Source organism: Cryptomeria japonica, chromosome 6 (assembly GCF_030272615.1).
Source record: "Cryptomeria japonica chromosome 6, Sugi_1.0, whole genome shotgun sequence".
NCBI classification, from domain to species: domain Eukaryota; kingdom Viridiplantae; phylum Streptophyta; class Pinopsida; order Cupressales; family Cupressaceae; genus Cryptomeria; species Cryptomeria japonica.
Window position 1 is genome coordinate 530,439,652 of NC_081410.1, and position 22,930 is coordinate 530,462,581.

Below are 22,930 nucleotides of genomic sequence, written 5' to 3' on the forward strand. Positions count from 1 at the left end.
CAACCTCCCTAGGGTTGCCTCTGATAACCCTGCCAAAGTTCATTTTGTATCTACCTTCTGTGGGTTTCTACCACCTTGCAAGTCTTCTATTTTTTATTTTTAGAGGAGATTGTGATTAGAACACCTGTGAGATGTGTCTAGTTTTCTTGCATTGTCTTGTCCCATGCTGAATATTTGCCCACTTTCTTGGTTATTATTTTTTTCACCACCTTGCATATATCCTCTTTTATTTTGTCTTTTATTGCTCCTATAGTCATTTCTTGGTCACATAATGTCCTCTTGTTCTATTCTTTCCACAATTTCCAGACCAACATTGAGGGTCCAACAAGCCATATGTCACCCCAAGATGAGTTTTTCTTCTTAGATGGAAAACTACACAAGAATTTGTATAGAAAATCATTCTTTATTGTATTCCATCATATAGTTGATAAGAACTAATCCCAACAATCTGAGGCAAAAGGACACCTGAAAAAAGGTGGTTAGTAGTTTATTCATCCTTTTTGCATAGTGGGCACACACTTGGACCTTCAATTCTAATTGTTTTGAGTTTGTCCCCTATTAATATCCTGCCATGGAGTACAACTCAAAGAAAATCTCTAGCTTGGGGGAGCACTACATTATCCCAACAAATTTTTCATGGCCGATCAAATTTTTCATTACTGTAGCATTGTGTTAGGTATCCAATATTTACCTTGTATTTATTGGAAATTGGAGGAATTGTTTATGTGTTGCATTGATGTTTTTTCATTAATGGCAACACCGACTGTTTTGGTTGTTTACCAGCTTCCGATAGGTTCCGGTAGAGTGGTTGGTTTATGATATTGATCTAGTATGCTCTGGTATGCTTTGGCTTTTTTATTTGGTTTAGATCTATCATTCATTCTATTCATATGGGTATCATGATTAGTTGGTTCAGGATTTGATGACTCGGGAGCTATCATCTGTTCTAGTAAGCCTTTTGGTCACCAGTAAGGGTTCTACTGACAAAGCTTTGTTGAAGACTTTTTGATGCATGTGATAAGTGGTGTTGGCATGGCTTCTAGATGGCTTTCAAGATGTTGTTGGTTATCTTGTTTATGTTCTTGTTGATTGGTGGTGTTGGATTTGGGTCCGGACCTAATGCTATCTTATTCGGCTAGGTTATGGACTAGTTTATGTAACATGTTGGTGGATGATCCTGATGCATTACTGGTTGGGTTTATTGATTGGATTATGTTGTTTTGGTCTTAGGCCGACTTGGTTGATCATTAGATTATGGGTTTAAGTTATGAATTTATTGTATTATCTTTTAGGTAGTCGACCTAATTGTTTAGGTCCTGGGTTGGTATAAATATGATGTAAGATCTCTTTGTGGATAGTGGGGTTTTAAGTTATGGATTTATTTGTGTGTGAATAAAGTTGTAATCATATACAGAGGTTTTTATTTGATCATAGGTGATCGAATTGGGTTGGTGAAAGAGTTTTTAGACCTTGGGTACCGAGCTTAACCAAAACTGTACTCAGGCATAGGAGATGTTATTCTTGCAGATTATTCTTCTTCTGGATTGTAGTCTAGATTTATTTTGTATTCAGTGAGGCTCTTTTTGTGTTGAGCAGTGCGCTCTAGGTTGTTGGCCTTCTTGAATGTGTATGCCCCTCTTATTGTAATCACAAACTTAATGCAAAAGTATTATCTGACTGTGGGTAGGCTTCCCACTATGGTTTTTCCCTTTACCGTATTTTCCACGTATAAATATTGGTGCTACCTTTTGTGGATGGTTGGTAAATGTTCTGTGGCTTATATTTGTGCTTAATTGTTATATCTTCTATTCTGGTATTTGGTTTATGTATTCCAGTAATAAGGTTTTAATGCTTAAAGTTCTATAATATGTTGACAGCTAACTCACCCCCCCTTCTTAGTTGTCCTTTGGTTATCTAAGTTGTCTAACAATAGGTATCAGAGCCTCGTCCTCTCTGCAGAAGCTTAACCTCTTGAGGAATATCTTATGGCATCTAATAGTGCAATTTCATCAAGTTCATCTGTTGCTATTTTTTAGAGAGAAATTCTTAGGCTTGATGGAACAAATTATAGAGTATGGAAGATTTAGGTGGAGACTCATATGAGATGTCTTGACAAGGAGATTTGGGAGATCACTGAGAATGGCTATACACCTCATAATCTGGAATTTGGCAATCCTCCTTCAACAGGCTTGGATAAGGACATTGAAAATGATTGTAGAGCTACAGAAGCCCTTTTGTGTGCACTTTCTGATCAACAAATTATGAGACTATCTGACAAAAAAACTGTGAAGGCTATATGGAATAAATTGGAGACTCTGAATGAAGGTGACCATACTATTAAAATTCCTAAAATTGATGGTTAGATATGAAAACTTGAAGATGGAAGAACATGAAAGGATTACTTCTTTTATGGAGACAGTTAATGAGATTGTCATGGGAATTCAGTTTTGTGGTGGATCTCTAAGAGAAGATGAAATAGTTTCTAAAGTATTGAGAGATTTGCCACCGACTTATAAGATGAAGGCTGCTGCAATTAATGAGTTGAGAACTATGGAAAACACCTTTGTTAATAGGGATACCTTGGTTGGGAAGTTATCTGCTTTTGAGCTTGAGAAATTTGGTCCTTCTGGAGTTACAAAATTTGAACCTACTTTTCACGCATCTACATCATCTACTGACAAGAGTGATTGGAAAGCCTTATATGCTAAGGAACTGGAGAAAATGAAGAAATAAGAGGAAGAGTTTGAGCAACTTGAAGTCCTATTTTCTAGAAAAGTACCTAAAGGTGTTGCAGGAAGTAAGTATTAAGGAAAATCACCTTTTAAATGTTTTGCATGTAATAAGATACGTCATTTTGCATCTAGATGTCCTGAAAGGAATTCAAGATTTGAGGAAAGAGTTAGAAGATCTTTTAGACCTAACCATGATTATCAAAATAAGTATAAGTATAGCAGAAACAAAGAAAAATTATGCTACTATGCTGATGAGGAAGGTGTTACTAATTCTGATGATGAACCGACACAAGATTCAGCTAGTGGATCCAACAATGGAAAGGAATGGGTATTTTTGGCTATCAAAGAAGATGATTTGGTACCTGAAGAAAAGGACCTTGTTGATAAAAATGAAGCCAAGGATGAATGGGTGATAGACAGTGGATGTTCACATCATATGACTAGAGATAAAAGGAAGTTTCTATCTTTGCGAGAATTTGATGGCAGTCTGGTTCAATTTGGAGATGGAAAAGCATGCATGATCAAGGGAAGATGAACTACATCACAAGATGGTAAGCATGATACTGATAATGTTTATTATGTTGAAGGTTTATGGAATAATCTTTTGAGTGTAGGACAATTGGTGGATAAGGGATTTCGGTTATAGTTCAAGGATGAAAAATGCAAGATTATCAACAGATCTGGATTGGAGATTGCAACTGGTGCTCAGATGAAAGGTAACATCTTTCATTTGAACTTTGGTGAGAATACATGTTTGATTGCACAAATTGATGAGAGTTGGTTATGGAATAAGAGGTTGTGTCATGTGAATTTTGATTGCATTATAAAGATCAATTCTACTAAGGCAGTTAGAGATATACCTAAGATTGTGAAGCCCTATAATCTAGTACGTAAGGAATGTCAAATGGGAAAGCAAGTCAAAACTTATTTTAAGATTATACAAGAAAAATCTAATGATGTTCTTGATCTTATTCATGTTGGAATCCAAGAACACTACGAGGGGGGGGGGGGGGCAGAATCAGTGTTCTACCGGTATGATCAATTTTAGCCTTATTAAAATATGCATACACTTACCGGTATACAAGTACATACAAAATTGAAAGAAGTAAAGCAACCAATAAGCCAATCACATAAATAAGAACCATAACACATAGAATTATACATGGAAAACCTCAAAGAGGAAAAACCACGATGGGATTTGTGACCCACAATATCAATTCACTGGCCATATGAAGAGATATTACAAAATATAGGAGCCTTCACTTGCAGGAAGGCTTACAGCCTAGAGCACACTGCTCAATCACAAAAGAAGCCTCACTGACTACATACAAATCTAGACTTCAATCCAGAGAAATGAGTGAACTGCTAAGATAGCATCTTCTATGCCAGAATACAGTTCTGGTTAAGCTCTGTCTGTTTCGGTCTGAAACCCTAAACCCTTTACTGAAATAACCCTTTACAAAAATATCCTCACATACATAATCTCTCTGATATATTTTGCATCTCCTTCCTAATACATATTCACATGATATCGCATTCACATATCCATTCCCATATCAAAATGATCTAATCCAGCTAACCTATATACCCTATACAACTTATCATGCCTTATGTCGGCTTACAAAGATAATTACAATATCAATATACATGTTGGATAGATAACATAAATACATGAATATCAATAACAATTGCCGATGCCGGATCCAAGAGATGTTGACCTCCAATATCGATAACCTTATTCTAAACCATGTTGGCTTGCATTGCCGGTAACCAAAGAAATCTTGTCATCCTACCGGTGTCGGTGCCTATGTAGTGTTTGTGAAGTGCCTATTAGTACACAACTGAGCCAAAATATGAAGCCGGAACAAGATACCATGTTGCCATCAATGACAACATAGTGAAACCAACCAATCGAGTGTCAATTGCCAACAATTCATACTAATTTGTGTGAACCTGCTAGAATCAAAAGTTTTCAGGGTGATAGATATTTTATGCTAATCATTGATGACTATTCTAGAATGACGTGGGTTACTTTTCTATGGGAGAAATCTGAAGCATTTTAAAATTTTAAAATATTTAAAGCTAAAGTTGAGATAGAGACAGGATTCAAGATTAAATTCTTAAGGCCTGATCAGGGTGGAGAATTCACATCTGGTGAATTCAACAGTTATTGTGAAAAGAATGGGATAAGGAGATAATTATCTGCACCCTGGATACCTCAGCAGAATGGAGTTGTGGAAAGGAAGAACAAAACTATCTTGGATGCGGCTATAACTATGATGATGGAAGCTAATCTACCTCATATCTACCAGAGAGAAGTTGTGAGCATGGCAATATATACATTCAACAGAGTTCATATCAAGGGAGACATTTATAAGAAACCTTATGAGTTATGGTTTGGTCATACACCTACAGTTAAGTATTTCAGAATCTTTGGTAGTAAATGCTATATCAAAAGAGATGATTCCATTGGAAATTTTGGTCCTAGATGTGATGAAGGGATATTTCTTGGCTATTCTAACGAAATAAAAGCATATAGATGTTATAACAAAATATTGCAAAGAATTATGGAGAGCACTAATGTCAAAGTGGATGAGAAAAACATAAATTTAATCATAACTTATGAGAGAGAATTGGTAGTGGAGATGATCATAACTGAACTAGTAGTACCTACATAGGAATATAATGTTGAACCAGTTACTCCAGCAATATCAAAAAATTCAACAGTAACTGAAGATCAAAGCAGAGGAATAGAAAGTAAGAAGACTCCTCGGTATGTAAGGTTGAATCATTCAGAAGATCAGATCATTGGAGACAAGAAAAAAGGATTTATGACAAGAAGAAGGTTATTAGCTGATGAGGTATGTTTAATTTCTCAAATTAAACTGACATTACTAATTGAAGCATGTAAAGATGAAAGTTGGATGAAAGCTATGGAAGAGGAATTGGATCAAATATAAAAGAATAACACATGGAATTTAGTTCCTCGGCCTAAAAATAAGAATGTTATTGGAACTAAATGGGTTTTTAGGAATAAATTGAATGAAGATTGACAAGTTTTGAGGAATAAATCTAGATTGGTTTGTAAAGGATATTCTCAGAAGGAAGGAATTGATTATGATGAAACTTTTTCTCCAATAGCTAGAATTAAAGCTGTGAGATTATTTCTTGCTTATGATTCCCATAAGAACTACAAAGTTTATCAAATGGATGTTAAGTGTTCATTTTTTAATGGAGATCTTGAATAAGAAGTTTACATTGAGTAACCTGGTGGATTTTTACTTTCAGATGACAAAAACATGGTATGCAGGTTAAGTAAAGCTTTATATGGATTAAAACAAGCCCCCAGAGATTGGTATGCAAGATTGGATAAATATCTTTTGAAGCTTGGTTTCACTAAAGGTAATACTGACAGTAACTTATACTATAAGATTACTCATGATGACATATTGATTGTTGAAGTCTTTGTTGATGATATCACTTTTGGAGGTGAGGATAAGTTATGAATGGAATTCTTTGAAAAACATGAAGAATGAATTTGAGATGCCTATGATTGGTGAGATGAAATTTTTCTTAGGTTTGCAGATTACTCAAACTGATAAAGGTATTTTCATCTATCAAATTAAGTATTCTAGAGAGTTGTTGAAGAAATTTGGTATAGAAGATTCTAAACCGATTGGTACACCTATGGGTACAAGTGAGAAGTTGACTAAGGAAGATGCATCAGCACCGGTAAATGCTACAAGGTACAAGTCTATGATTGGAGGTTTGTTATATCTGACTCAGACTAGACCGGATATAATGAATGTGTTGGACACAATGGATCATTGAGAGGGGGGTGAATCAGTGATTTAAAGAGTTCTTTCCTAATTAGGGATATATCGGTACACTATAAAACAAATAGAGTGTTGACCGGTAAAACAAACAATGCAAACTAAGTGTGTGAAAGGATTTTCTATAACATCAATATAGCACATACACAAGAATGCATCACATAACACCAAATATACAAGGAAAACCCAATGTGGAAAAAAGCTCTATGAGAATAGTTGTTGTAGATCTTCTGCTCCTATCCAGCCTCACAATGAAAATGTTCTGATTACAATTTTAGGGCACCAACCCAAGGAGCACCAACCCCTGATTTATGAGCACCAAATCAAAGGAGAAGCAACCCCTGAATATTTTATAGGCTACAACCTAAAGGAGCTACAACCCCTGCACTAAGCACCTACTTAGTGAAGACAATATGAAGATTCAAATACATAAATAAATTCCCTATTACAAATGAAGTTTTACAACCCTTCTATACTCTTCTCTACCGGTTTCAATCTTACAAGTCTGTGAAAACTCAACACACCTTGCAACAATGCCTTTATGTAGATTCTTACTCTGCTAAAATCTTCTCTCCCTCTGACTGCTAGATTCACTTCAAACTTGACCACACTCCAATGCTTTATTGATCAATCACACCTCACCTGTTAGCTTAACTGTTAGACCTACAATAGTTTATCGATTCCTCTGTCTCTACTAGTTAAACCCTCTCACCAATTTGCCTACTAACTCACTCTACAACTTTCTTCGAATAAATTCTAAGGAAGGTGATCTTTCTCTTTTCTCAAGGTCTCTTCACTCTCCTTCTTCACGTCAAGCATCATCGATTTTTGTCTCAAGCTCACATATTTATCATCTAAGGTTCTCACCAAAAACTACATTCAAACAATGTCATGTTAGGTTTTTCCTTCACCAACTCGGTCCATATTGGATTTGATTCAATCTTCTTTTCTAGCGAGATGATCTTCATGCCATCAATCAGCACCACCAACGCCTTGCATTCCAATGTGCATTTTCTAAATTTGAAGGTTTGTACCATTTATTTTCTACTTTTTTTGTCATACACCATTAATGGCTTGGTTTTTTCCTTCAGCAAATGGGTATGAAGATCAAATATTCTTGCAAGGTAAGTTCAATCGCATGCCATCTTGTCTTCCTTGAGCTACAATCTTCTGGCATCCTCCATGACTTGCGGGTTCTTCATAAAAGTTGACCTTCTTGCTGACAGTTACATCGATGCACACTCCACCAACCTATGCTTTATCGCAACCTGGCCTCCAGCTGTCATCTTTGTCGACATCCACCTCTACTTGGTTTTCTATTTCGGTTTCACATTCTTCATTGACCAAGATTGACTATCGATTCAATTCACCTTACTGGTACAACCAAAACACTGAACAATCACTCTTACCAACAACACATTCTTTTGATAATTAATCTTTCCTTCTGATATGTCTTCATGTCATTCTTTCTGTTTGGCTCACCGAGTGTTGTTGTGATTCATTTAATATTCCGTCTCTTCATTACAAACAAATAGCCAACCATCATACCGGTTTATGCCTTGCCAGTTATCACTCAAGTGTGCCAATACATTCCTCCATCTCACCTCATATCGGTGATATCATCTATCAACTTAGAACATACATCTCTTCTTTATATCGGTTCAATAGTCTTCATACCGATTGACACACTCTACCGGTAACCTGCAATACCAGTTGACATCAATGACAACTCAATTCCAACAATCTCCCCCTTTGGAATTGATGTCAACGCTTTCTATATCGGTTTCATCTCCCCCTTTGACAACAATGGCAAAGGGAACCTTACTCTTACTCTGACACGGTCTCCCCTATGTAGGACACATTCTCCCCCTGTGTCCATTCTTCATGATTCAAGAGTCAGAAGATAATAATAATTGTTAACTCCACCTGAACCATACATCTGCCTACACATTTAAGTATTGCATGATGGTGGGATAGCTCCCAACATTTGTCTCAACTACTCAAATGTTCCCAAAGGAAGTGGCTTGGTAAATATGTCAGCAATCTGCTCGACGGTTGGAACATACTCTACTATGACCTTCTTTTCTGCTACCTTCTCCCTTAGGAAGTGATACTTGATTGCAATGTGTTTTGTTCTTGAGTGCATTACATGATTCTTGGAGATGTTGATTTCACTTGAGTTATCACACCAAATTGGAATAGGTTTGGGTGTCTCCACTTGTATGTCCTTCAATGTCTACTTCATCCACAATACCTATGAACAACATGTAGCAGCAGTTATATACATGGTCTCAGCAATAGATAATGATACTCAATCTTGCTTCTTGCTATACCATGAGACTAACTGGTCCCCTAAGTAGAAAGCATGTCCACTTGTACTCTTTTGGTCATCAATGCATCCTACCCAGTCTGCATCAATATAAGCTTACAAAGTGAAGCCTCATTTCTTTGGATACCATAGGCCATAATTGATTGTTCCTTGTAAGTACCTTGTCATGCCCAAACTTTTGGGTCAAAACACAACCAATTTTTTTTTTTTTAAATTACTTATTTACGTGCAATCATTGCTCAAATAGTTGTGGCAACTTAACATGTTGTTCCAAATGAATCCTTTTTTTTTACATTAGAAGGTTTCTAAAGAGAACGATGAATCAAAGTTTAAATAGAAACCTAAAGTTTCGATAAAACTCTTAGACGATAAAATCAAAATATTACTTACATCACAATTACGATAACTCTAATAATCAAGAGATCAAATTAACTTTATAAGGGTACTAATCAATTCACTCAAAAGACCCTTTCTTCAGTTACGTTTCATAATAATAATTAGATCAACTTCTACTAAGAAGACATTAATATAATTACTAGATTTGATAATATCCATTATTTACTAAATACCAATGCTATTACTATTTCATTTCATTCATATCACCTAATTGAGCAGATACATTTAAGGTGTCAAACATCATTATGATAATTAAATGATCAAATAAAAGTATCCACTTGGGTTAGCTAGGTTCACAAGACTTAGTCCCTAAATTTTATTATAGAGAAATTATATTGCACCATTACAATATCATCTTAAATTAATTCTTTTACTATATTGAATCATTCTGTTTAATTATAAAAATAAAACCATTTAGATCTCTAAAATGTAATTATATGATTTAAACCAAGTTGTTATATATTACTTTTTCCAATTCTCGACTATTTAATATTTTGTATTCAATATTCACATTTACTCTTGCTTTAAATTCAATTAATAAATCTTCTCAAATATATTTACCCAATAATAATGTTGTAGAAAAACTCATTACGCATCCCATTAAATTCCAACTAGTTTATGGAACCCAAAAATAACTTACTAGATCCATTAAAATTCTTTAAAGATTAAACTCCAAATTTAAATAGAGTTATACATCTTTATTAAATATACCCATATGTTTATTTTGAAATATATATAAAATTCAAACACTTAATAAAATAATCTATCTAAAATTTACCCCCCCCCCCATCCATTCCTATCTTTAAACTATATATATGTGTGTGTGTGTGTGTGTGTGTGTGTGTGTGTACATATATTTACATATATGTATGTATATATATATATATATATATATATATATATATATATATATATATATATATATATGTGTGTGTGTGTGTGTGTGTGTGTATATATATATATATGTATATGTATATATGTATATATGTATATATGTATATATGTAAATATATGTATATATATATATATGTATATGTATATATGTATATATGTATATATGTATATATAAACTTATACATAAAAATAAATATGTTTCCACACTCAAAAATCATCCATGCAAAAACCCTAACTAAAAAAAAAATATAAATATATTATTAAATTACCCTACATTTCAAAATCTCTTCTTTCTTCATGCTACCCTAGCCTTAACCGGGCTAGGGTTTAATCCTTATCTTTTTGGCAGGGCATTGGATGTCGAGCGACTGCGTTACCCGAGGGCACCACTCATTGTGGGTTACCACAGTGGCGACGACCACTGTGGTCACCCACAATGTCGACCTTAGGGTCATCCACTGTGGGAGGCCGCAGTGGCACCGACCACTATGGTCCCCATAGTGGCGGCTGTCGGCCGCGTCGTCCCACTGTGTTAAACACAGTGGTTCGGCCGATGAACCAGGGTTTGTTTTTTTTTTCTTTTTAAATTTTTTTTTTTTTTTTGGTTTTTTTTTTAAAGAAAAAAAATTAATCTCGTTTAATAATATATATATATATATATATATATATACATTTGTATATTTTAAATAGTATGTTTTTCTTTTGAAAGAGTCTCATTTAAACATATTTATATGTAAATAAATTTATTTATATATATATATATATATATATATATATTTACCAATATATATATATATATATATAAATCTATTTTAATTAAGTAACAGACCTAGGGCATTTTCTTTGTAAATAAATGTTGATATACTTTTATATTGAAACATTTTAACAAATCAAATAAATACTTCAATTTGGGTCATTGTATTTATTTCTTTTTAATCAAAGTCCTAGTTGCAAAAATAAAATAGATGGATTATTTAAATATAGATTTACTTTCTGCAAGTATAAATTGAATAACAGAATTAAATATACTTAGCACAACATCCTTAGAATTTTTTTTTTTTTTTATTAATTTGATTAACAATAGATTTTATTTCTGCAAGAAACAAATGACATAATTTGACAAATCTAAGAGCAATTATTTAAATGACAAAGCTTAATAATTTAATAGCAACTAGATAACCTATAATTTATTAAATAAAACCTTAGAGATGGCTATCATATTTTCGATTTCATTTTCTACAATTAATTTAAATAACAGATCTAAATAAAATAATTTTTACATTTCCATGTATAGATCTAAATGCTTTTATTTTCAGCCTACTCCATGCATGTTAAACCATTTCATTTCCTTTCTAATATACTGTTTTAAATGCGTAAGGGAAATAAACAATTTTCTTTCTTTTCAAAATATCCTATACACACAATGTTATACTTTTTTTTTGCCATAGAAAACTAAAACTAGAAAATACTTATTTCTTTTCTACCATTTAGCATACTAAAATATTACAACTCTTTAAAAAATGTATTGCAAGGACTTTATTGTCACTTTACAATGAGTCTCTCATTCCTAATAAAAGAGGACTTTTCAAAATAATAAATTACATATGCAAATATTTTTCTACAACAAATTACTCCAGCAAACTTCCACTTGTCCTATTCTTTCCTTCCAACCACCTGCAAATAATCAAAGGATATGACCATGGAAAGCTCACCTCTCAGCCTAGGCTAACTGGTAGCCACCCCCGAGCTTGGATAACCAAGCCCTAGACAAGTAACACACATGCAAACACAAAAGACAAGGGAAAAACAATCTCAAACACAATCCCAACCCAGGCTACACTGCACCACACATTGTGATGTCTTTTCAAGGGTGGTAGTGGACCAAGTACCTTGAGGAGACTGCAAGTATGGTAAAACATATAGCCACCTCATGGCAACCCAAATACCTCATAAGTATAGCAACCCCGCATCCTTATGCCCTCCAAGGCATTCATGCCTTATTTCCCTCCTTATGACCCCCAAATGCATAAACAAGCCATGCAACAAGGGTCACATAAAATCCCTTGTGATCACTCTCATAACAAGAGTCTCTCACTCGAGGGCTATCACTTCTACCACCCACAAGACCATCCTCTCTCCCAAGAGTAGGAGGTCTTGATTACTCCCAAATCACATAAAATGCATACAAAAAGTAAAACATAGAACACAATAATTTTCCAAGAAGAAACATGCAAGAAACTAGCCTTTTTATACAAGCAACTCCTTTCAACACAACATGCAAAATAAAACAATACAAGGAGAAAATATGACCAACCTTCATCTGCCCAAAGGTATGCTAGATTGGTTGAAGATGAGCAGCCCAATTCCACAAAGCCTTGCCTCTCTACACTTAGCTAAATTTTCTAAAACCAAATCTGTCTTTCTTTCCAAATCTTGTCTCCAAAAATGGAGAGTGGGTGATTACCCAAAAAATCTCTCATTCCTTCTTAAGAAGACCCTAGTGAGAGTTCCCACAAGTTTCTAAAACTAAAAAGGAAAGGTAGGAGAGAATGGGAAAGGAATCTCATATCCAAAAGGAAAGTTTACAACTTAGATGATCCTTCTAATTTCATTTTTCGCACAACTCAGAAAAGTCACTTTTTAGGGTGTCTAAATGGTCACATGAGAGTTGGTGCATCCCTAAAATTACTCCTAACCCTTAGGTATACCTTATGGGCTTTAGGAAACCCTATTAAACTACCCCTAGGTGTTCATTTAACCCTTTTTAAACCCATCTGAAGTTAATTTTTGAGTCAAACTTAAGTTGACCATCCCAAAGATTCTTTTCCCAAGGCAATTACGGATTTACATTAAATTAATTGAAAAAGCTATGGTTAAACAACTCCCTCCAAGAGACAAATTTAAAATCCAAAACCTAAATCGATCACGTGTGTCAAGCGACACAATAAAAATACTTTTACGAAATTATACATGAAATCTTGTCTCTTGTTGGATTTACACAAATAAACAAAATTCAATTTAACATTCATGCAACAATCACTTTTATGAATAAAATACGATACAAACGGGGTGTTGTCTCTCCAAATAGACAAACCCTGGTTTTACGAATGCACATAGGTCTAGGTTTGGTTCTCCATAATATTTCCATGGTCACATGGATAATTTTCCTGTGCATCTCAATTACACATTAGTAATTTCAAATAACCTCATATAACATTTAAACACATGAATAAGAATACACGTCAAACACTCTGCATACCATATACATTTAAACAAATCAATACATCTTACATCCAAATAAATCCACATACGCAGTTATCATATTCCTCACAATTTTATTCATTCATAAGATAGGCATCATATTTCCAACATCATAATAAAGTTCTGCAAATCCAGATATAACTGACATACGTTAGTTCAAGATTATCCAATCAGTGGATCTTTTAGGATTTCAAATTCATAACGCATCAAAATGTACACCTCAAGGTCAAATAAGTCTATAACTTGGTTCAATTACTTTTCTCACCAATCTATCTATCAAACACAGTCCATTCTATTGAATTATATAGCATTTATTAATAGGGTCAAACATGGTCAACTAAGTTAATCAAAGCTTGGTTTGGGGAAGGCCTTACATACCTAAAGATTCTCCTGACTGCATTAAAGTAAGACTGTTTAGGAGTAGCTTGGAGTCTTGCAACAATACAAAATGCTTGTACTATATCTGGTCTAGATGTTGTTAGATATAATAGACTACCAAACATAGACCTATACAGTGTCTGCTCTACTTCTGGTGACTCATCTAGTTTTCTCAATTTACAACTGGTAACCATGGGAATACTTATTGGTTTGTTGTCCTCCATTTGAAACTTTTTCAACATGTCTTTGACATACTAGGTTTGTGAGAGAAAAAATCCTTTCTCCTGCTATGAGATCTGCAAACCAAGAAAACTGTACAATTCACTCAGCATGGACATCTCAAATTTTGTCTTCATCTGATCTGCAAATTCTTTGAACATGACATCCTTGTCTCCACAAAAGATAATGTCATCCACGTATACAATAACTATAATCATATGATCTTAATTTACCTTGATATATAAGTTGTTGTCTACATTCCCTTTCTGGAATCCTTGCTCTTTCAAGTATTTGTCTAATCAAGAAAACCATACTCTAGGGGCGTGCTTCAAACAATACAAGGATTTCTTCAACCAGCATACAAAAATCTCATCATCATGTAATAGATAGCCTTTTGGTTGTTCCATATACACTTCTTCTTCAAGATTACCATTCAGAAATGCAGATTTGACATCCATTTGGTAAAACTTGTATCCTTTATAGGCAGAGAAAGCTAAAAAAATTCTTATTGCCTCTAACCTAGCAACTGGTGCAAAGGTTTCTTCAAATTCAATACCTTCCACATGAGCATACCCTTTGCAAACTAACCTTGCTTTATGTTGGATTATCTTTCCTTCTTCATTCATTTTGTTCTGGTAGACCACTTGGTACCTATGACATTCTTGTCTGCTGGTCTAGGAACAAGTTCCCAAGTTTGATTTTTCTCAATTTGTTTTAGATCTTCATCCATGGTATCTACCCACTTTTCACTTTTTCTAGCTTCATCAAAAGTTTTGGGCTCAAGTTCTATCATGAGGCAGATATATACCTACTCATCATTTCGAGCTAGTATCCTTCTAGTCTACACACCTTCATTTTTGTCTCCTATGATCTGTTCTTCTGAACGGCTCTTCTGCACATACTAGTTGGGGTTCTTGCTTGGTGCATCTTCTACTAGTCCATTGTTAGATTGTTATTCATATTCAATATCTGAATCATCAATGTAGGGTGTCGGTGTAGATTTTCTCTTATGGAGGTCTTCATCTATTCTCACATTTATACTATCAACCATTTTTCTTAATCTCTTGTTGTAGCATTTGTAGGATTTTCTATTGGTTGAGTAATCCAAGAAGATTCCTTCATCACTCTGGTATCTTTTGATGAAACACTTACTTCCAAACACTCTAAAATACTTGAGTGATGGTTTTCAGTCATACCATAACTCATAAGGAGTCATTCTACTGTTCACTCTTAGTTGTACCCAGTTTAATGTGTAGACAATAGTATGAACTACTTCCTTCTAGTATGTATCCGGTATGTTGGCCTCATTCAACATTGTTCTTTCTATCTCCTTCATTGTTCTATTCTTCCTTTCTGCCACACCATTTTGTTGTGGTGTTCTTGCCATTGAATATTGTCTCTAGATTCCATGTTTCTCATAGTAGTCAATAAACTCATTTGAAAAATATTCTCCACCTTGGTCTGATCTTAAGCACTTTAACCGACATCCACTATCATTTTCAACCATTCTTCTAAAAACTTTGAATCTTTTAAATGCTTGTGATTTGTGATGCAGAAATGTCACCCAAGTCATCCTTGAGTAGTGATCAATGAAAATAATGAAGTATCTCTCACTGGTCAAAGCCCTTGTCCTTATTGGTCCACACAAATCTTTATGTACTAACTCCAAAGGTCTTGAGGTATTGTACTCTTTTGTTTTACAACTCACTTTGATTTGCTTGCCTCTGATGCATTCATCACAAAAGTACTTGTTGGTTTAGTGATTTGTGGAATATTTCTTACATACCAATTTTTGCTTATCTTCACCAGATTATCAAAATTCACGTGGCCTAAGATCCGATGCCACAACCAGCTTTCATCAACATTTTGCATCATGCATTGGGACTCATATAATTTCTTCAGATTGTAGACATTGTGATCTCTCCTCTTTCTTTCTACCACAACCTGACCGATACTCTGCTTGCTTATTTGACAACCGCTAGAGTCAAATGTGAACTTGTACCCTTTGTCGCACATCTGACTTATACTCAATAGATTATTCTTTAATCCTTCCACATAGTACACATCATGAGCCTTCAGAATTCCATCAACATTCAATGTACCACAACCCTTAATCTTGATAGAGGAGTTGTCACCAAACCGAACAGAACCACCATTCCAATCATCAAGCTTCATAAAAAAATTCTTGTCTCCAGTCATGTGATTTGAGAAACCACTATCTACTACCCATAGATTCCTTCTTTCAGCATGTAGAGTAGTCTACACAATCAAGGTTGGCTATGTCTTGTTCATCTCCTTCTCTACCCAAACTTGTTTCTCTTCTTTCTTTTCCTCTTTTGTCATCTTGTGTTTTAGTTTTGCCTTTGTCTTCTAATCCGAGACTGTTTTCTTTCGCTTATCAATTCTTTTCTTACAATGCCTTGCTAAGTGACCAAACTTTTGACACTTATAACATTTCACATTAGCATTAAAAGATGTATTCAAAGCATTCTTGTAGGACATATGCACATTTCTCCTACACTCATAACTCTTATGACCAAACTCATTGCAATTACAACATGTGACATTTGTACTTTGTAATGTAGCAAATGATTTTCAACTCTCAAAACTAGGGTTTACATTCATCATCCTATAATATGCCATTCTATGACCGAAATTATTACACCGGTGACAATAACCATGAAAGTTTGGAACATACTGATTAGGTTACCCTGGTCCTGCAAACAACTACCTCACCGAGGGTATTCCTTTCATGTTGCTGACTCTGGTGAATCCTTCATGATCAGCTCTTGCATTTCTCCTTGGATCTGCATGTTGGTATATTGAGTGTGGCCTCTGGTTCATTGATTATGTATACCGGTTTGTGTGGCAGTTTCTAATAGCATCTACATATGTCTTATTCCTGGTATCTTTACTTACCATGGATGTCTTCTCTTCACCTTCATTTGAAGAAGTGAACTAGATCTCCTTACTGGATGTGTTCTTGTTGTTTGAACTTTGTCCTTCTTCAAATCTTAAACCATCAGTATCTTTAGATGGCTTTTTCTTGCTCATCATCTTGTCCAAGGCTTCGGTGTTGCCTTCATATTTGCTTCTCACTTTCATTTCTTCCTTACTTTTTTCAAGCTCCTTTCTTAGCTTCACTATTTCATCCTGTAGATATTGATGCTCCTTTTCCTTTTCACTTAAGCTGGTACTAGTAACTGTTAGATAGTTCAAATAACTAAAAGACAACTGAGAGGTGGGGGGTGAATCAATTGTCATAGATTAATGAAAGCATTATCAATTAAAACAACAATACCAGAATAGCAGTTAATCCAATTAAGCATAGACAATAATCACATAATAAAAACCATCCACACAACACCAATATTTGTACATGGAAAACCCGATAAAAGGAAAAACCACAGTGGGAAGCCTACCCACAGTTAGATAATACTTTTGCAGTAAGTATGTGAATTTACAATGAAGGGGCTTGCACTTGCAGGAAGGCCAACAGCCTAGAGCACATTGCTTATCACAAAAGGAGTCTCACTGACTACATACAAATCCAGACTACAATCCGAAGAAGTGTTGAACTGCAAAAGATAAGATCTCCTATGCCTGAGTACAGTTTTGGTTAAGCTCAATATCGAAGGACTAAATCCTCTTAAAAACCCAATTCGATCTCCATTGATCGACCAACTCCTCTATTTGAATGATATTACAAAATTCACATATTACATTCCTTGACTAAAACTAAAACAAATAATATCCAACACATACAACATCCTGGAAATACAACAATAATTCTTGTCCACACGTTACATTAATGTGTTCAATGTGGAGCCTGATCAGTCTCCAAGTGGGAGATTGTTGAAATGTGGTGACTGATCAGCAAAGTATTGTACACTCAGCACGTATCCTTGTCGGGGTCCAAGGCAAGGTCGGCAACCCCCGAGGAAAGCGAGGGTTAGGGGGTGGGAGCCCTCGAGGAAAAAATTTTGGGTATTTTTTTTGTTGTTGATGAAAACTGACATTTTAATAAAACCCTAAAAAGGTTGACTTTGTTTTTGCCCTAAAAATGCATGTTATAAGTAGCTGGGATACTTAAGGCATTGTGAAGGTTGATGTACTATTTTGGTTGGATAATAAGAAAGATTGGACGGCTGTGTATGGTGGACGTAACCCATTCTAGGTGAACCACGTTAAATCTCTATGTTATCTGTGTCCTATTTTATTTCTTTATCTTTTGTATTTAAATCTGCATATAATTGTTAGTTCATATTTTCTTCGGATCTACTTGAAACCCTAACATAATGCTAGTCTATAACCTAGATCAACTGGGACCAAGTATAGGTCCATATGCTTTAGCAATGATCTCCAAATGCCAAGTCTCGAACAAGATTACTGACAGCATCCTGAAACTCCATTAGAAGCTGCACCAACACCAATTATGCAATGCATTAAAGATCTCCACCAAAAGATCTACCGGTGAAACCCTCACCGGAACCAGAAACCAATCTTCTGTGTAAGTAGTATAGCATTCAATCACCAGACCGAAACTAACTGACCAAATATGAGTATAGGAATTATGAACAAGCCAATTCCATCACCAGATTATACCAAAGTTAACCAGATCATGTTGGATCCAAGTTAACCAAAAACCACTCAACCTACTAGGACCAAAAGGGTGTCGGTAAAGCATCCAAATAGCTAGTGTTGATAGCAATGACAAAACATCAATGCAACACATAATCAATTCCACCAAATGGCCAACAGAAACTTCATAGATCCTCTTGGCCTCTTCTAATTGAAGTTTTATATCTGCAACTGTTTTCTTGGATTCTTCAAGAGATTGCTCCAACATCTCTTGTTCTTCAGTTGTAACCCTTTTCACCTTCTTTAGATCTCTTCTTGTTTTCTTCAGCTCTTCCAAGGCATTGATGAGCTCTTCTTCAAGATCTACTTCTCCTTCTTTCTCTTCTTCTTCTCCTTCTTCTAGTACCAGAACCTCTTGGGCCATAAAAAGGTTTTCTCTGACTTCATCTTCACTGCAATAGTCATCTGAGGCACTCTCCTCATCTGTGGTATCATTTTCATGTGTGTAAAGACTACTCTACTTCTGATTGCCTCTTCTACCATGTCGGTAGACATTCTTCTTCCTGTCCTTACTGTATGATCTGCTACGACTTGATTGATCATCTTCATTCTTATCACCATAGGGACATTTGGAAGCAAAATGTCCAATCTTTCCACAATTGAAACATTTCAAGGGTAGATTTTTGTTGTATTTTTCGAAACCCATCTTGAGTCTTCTGACAAAGTTTTCCATGATATCATTAGAATCTTCACTGGTTCCATCTTGAGAAGAATCTTCTTTCCCTTTCCTTGATGTTTTGAATGTAGCTTCTTTCTTCACAACCTTGGTACTAACAATCCTCATCTCATAAGTAGTTAGGGAACAATATAGCTCATTCATTGTAAAGTTTTTTAGATCTTTTGCTTCTTCTGTTGCTGAAACCTTTGTATCATAGTTAAATGTGAGAGATCTAAGTACTTTCTTCACTACCACCCCATCTTTTATTTCTTCTCCAAGCCCTCTAATGGTGTTTGTTGTTTCATCAAACCTTTGGAGATAGTCAACAATCTTCTCTTCATCTCTCATCTTCAAACCCTGAAGTTGTGCTCTCAACGTCTGTAACTTATCTTCCTTGAATTTAGCATCATCTTCAAATATTTTTTGCAACTTATCCCAAGTTTCTTTGGTAGATGAGCAGTGCATGACCCTAACAAACTCATTATCAGATAACACACTAAGAATGACATTTTTAGCTTTGCATTGTTCTCATATTCCTCCTTAGCATCTGGATTGGTAGGGGGATTATTAGGAACTATGTATCCATTCACAACCGACATCCATACATCAAAACCTAAAGAGGACAAATAGGTTTCCATTCTTCTACTCCAAAAGGCATAGTTGACACCATAAAACATAGGAGCTTTTGAGGAGGCAGATTCATTTCTTGCCATTGTGAACACTTGATAGGATCTACCCAAGCTAGAGAATGCTTCGACAAAACAAGGCACCTAGGCTCTAATACCAATTGTTGGACATAATGGATCATTGAGAGGGGGGTGAGTCAATGATTTAAACACTTATTTCCTAATCAGGGATATACCGGTATAATATAAAACAAACAAAGTGTTAACTGGTAAACCAAATAATACAAACTAAGTGTATGAAAGGATTTTCTATAACATAAATATAACACATACACAAGAATGCATCACATAACACCAAATATACGAGGAAAACCCAATGTGGGAAAAACCTCAGTGAGAATAGTTGTTGGAGATCTTTTGCTCCAATCTAGCCTCACAATGAAAATGATTTGATTACACTTTTAGGGCACCAACCCCTGATTTATGAGCATCGACTCAAAGGAGCACCAACCCCTAAATAAATTATAGCCTATAGCCTAAAGGAGATACAACCCTTGCATTAAGAACCTACTTAGTGAAGACAATATGAATATTAAAATACACAAATAAATTCTCTATTACAAATGAATTTTTGCAACCCTTCTATAGTCTATTCTACTGGTTTCAATCTTACAGGTCTGTAAACACTCCACACACCTTGTAACAATGCCTTTATCCAGATTATTACTCTGCTAAAAGCTTCTCTCCCTCTGACTACCGGATTCACTTCACACTTGACCACACTCGAATGCTTTCTTGATTAATTGCACCTCACCGGTTATCGTAACTGTTAGACCTACAATAGTTTACTGGTTCCTCTGTCTCTGCCTATTAAACCCTCTCATCGGTTCACCTGCTAACTCACTCTACAACTTTCTTAGAATAAATTATAAGGATGATGATATTTCTCTTTTCTCAAGCTCTCTTGACTCTCCTTCATATCAAGCATCGTCAATTTTTGTCTCAACCTCACATATTTATCATCTAAGGTTCCTACCAAAAACCGCATTCAAACAATGTCATGTTAGGTTTTGCCTTCACCAAATCAATCCATATTGGATTTAATTCAATCTGCTTTTCCAGGGAGATGATCTTCATGTCATCAATCAGCACCACCAATGCCTCACATTCCAATGCACATTTTCTAAATCTAGAGGTTTGCACCATTACTTTTCTACTTTTCTTTGTCATACACCATTATTGACTTGATTGTTTCCTTTAGAAAATGGGTACAAAGATCAAATCATCTTGCAAGGTAAGTTTAATCGCATGCTAGCTTGTCTTCCTCCAGCCACAATCTTCTGGCATCCTCCATGACTTGCGGGTTCTTCATAAAAGTTGACCTACTTGCTGACAATTACATCAATGCACACTCCACTGACCTGTGTTTTATCACCACCTGGCTTCCAATTGTCATCTTTGTCGACATCCACCTTTGCTTGGTTTTATATATCAGTTTGGCATTCTCCATTGACCAAGATTGACTACCAATTCAATTTACCTTGCCGGTATAGCCAACACACTAAACAATCAGTCTTACCGACAACACATTCTCCTGACAATTCATCTTGCCTTCCAGTATGTCTTCATGTCATTCTTTCTGTTTGGCTCACCGGGTGTTGTTGTGATTCATTTAACATTCTTCCTCTTTATTACAAACAAATAGCCAACCATCATACCTGTAGACACCTAAAAATGGTCAACGCTTGCGGAGTCATACTTTAACATTTGCGCATTGCCTCATTTTAGGTTTTTGTGTCGCATTAACATTTCTCCTATGATTTGCACTTGGTCTTTATCATTTGCAAACATTGAGTCATTCCTCTACATTCTTCATTCATCTCGCTCTCAAAATTGGTCTTGTCGACAACACTATCCAGTCATGATTTTGATTGATTTTATCCTATCGCATCAATGGGCGTGCTCATTTGTCATCATTTTGGACATCGTCAATCCTAATTAGGGTTTTGTCCTCTTATCAATCTTATCGATTTATCATCAATCTTTATCATTTTCAATCTTGTCATTTTGCGATCGATTTGTCATTGGTCGTTGTCATGTTCGATCTTGTCATTTTGCGATCGATTTGTCATTGGTCGTTGTCATGTTCGATCTTGTCATTTTGCGATCGATTTGTCATTGGTCGTTGTCATGTTCGATCTTGTCATTTTGCGATCGATTTGTCATCGATCGTGGTCATTTCAAATCTTGTCGTCTTGCAATCTATTTTGTCATCAATCATTGTCCTTTTGTCACATTTGTCATTTTGCAATCGATTTGTCATCGATCGTTGTCTGTCTCAATTATGTCAATTTGGATCAATTAGTCATTGTTCCTCATCAATTGGCGTATTTATCAATCAAATCATTTAATCAGAATCATGATCGATATCAATTATCTTCAATCAAGACCTAATTGTCATTCTCGCATTACTAATTTATCTTCTAGGGTTTTGTGATTTAATCATTTAACCTTGTGTGTCATTTCTTCCCCTAGGATTAATAAATTATTTATTTATCCTAAGTCTTCTTGTCACAATTAAATGTTCATTTAATTGGCTAATTATTCCTCTTTTGTGAATTAATTAATAAATGACAAATTATTAATTAATTTACCTAATTTCTAATTTTCATCAATTTATTAATTCCTAATTTTCCTAATTCCTCCTATTTTCTAATTGTTCTAATTTCTTAATTCTTAATTTCAATTTCTTCCTATTTCCCTCCTAAATTCATGGGAATGGCATGTCAATTTGTCATAATTTTGTCATAATTGACAATCAATCAATTTTTGACATAGAAGTTGTCATAATTTGTCATAAATTATCAATCAACAAATTTTGCATAGAAAGTGCATAATTTGTCATAATTTGTCATATTGATTTGCAATTTCCATTTGAATTGCATCATGCTAATCTTGTCATT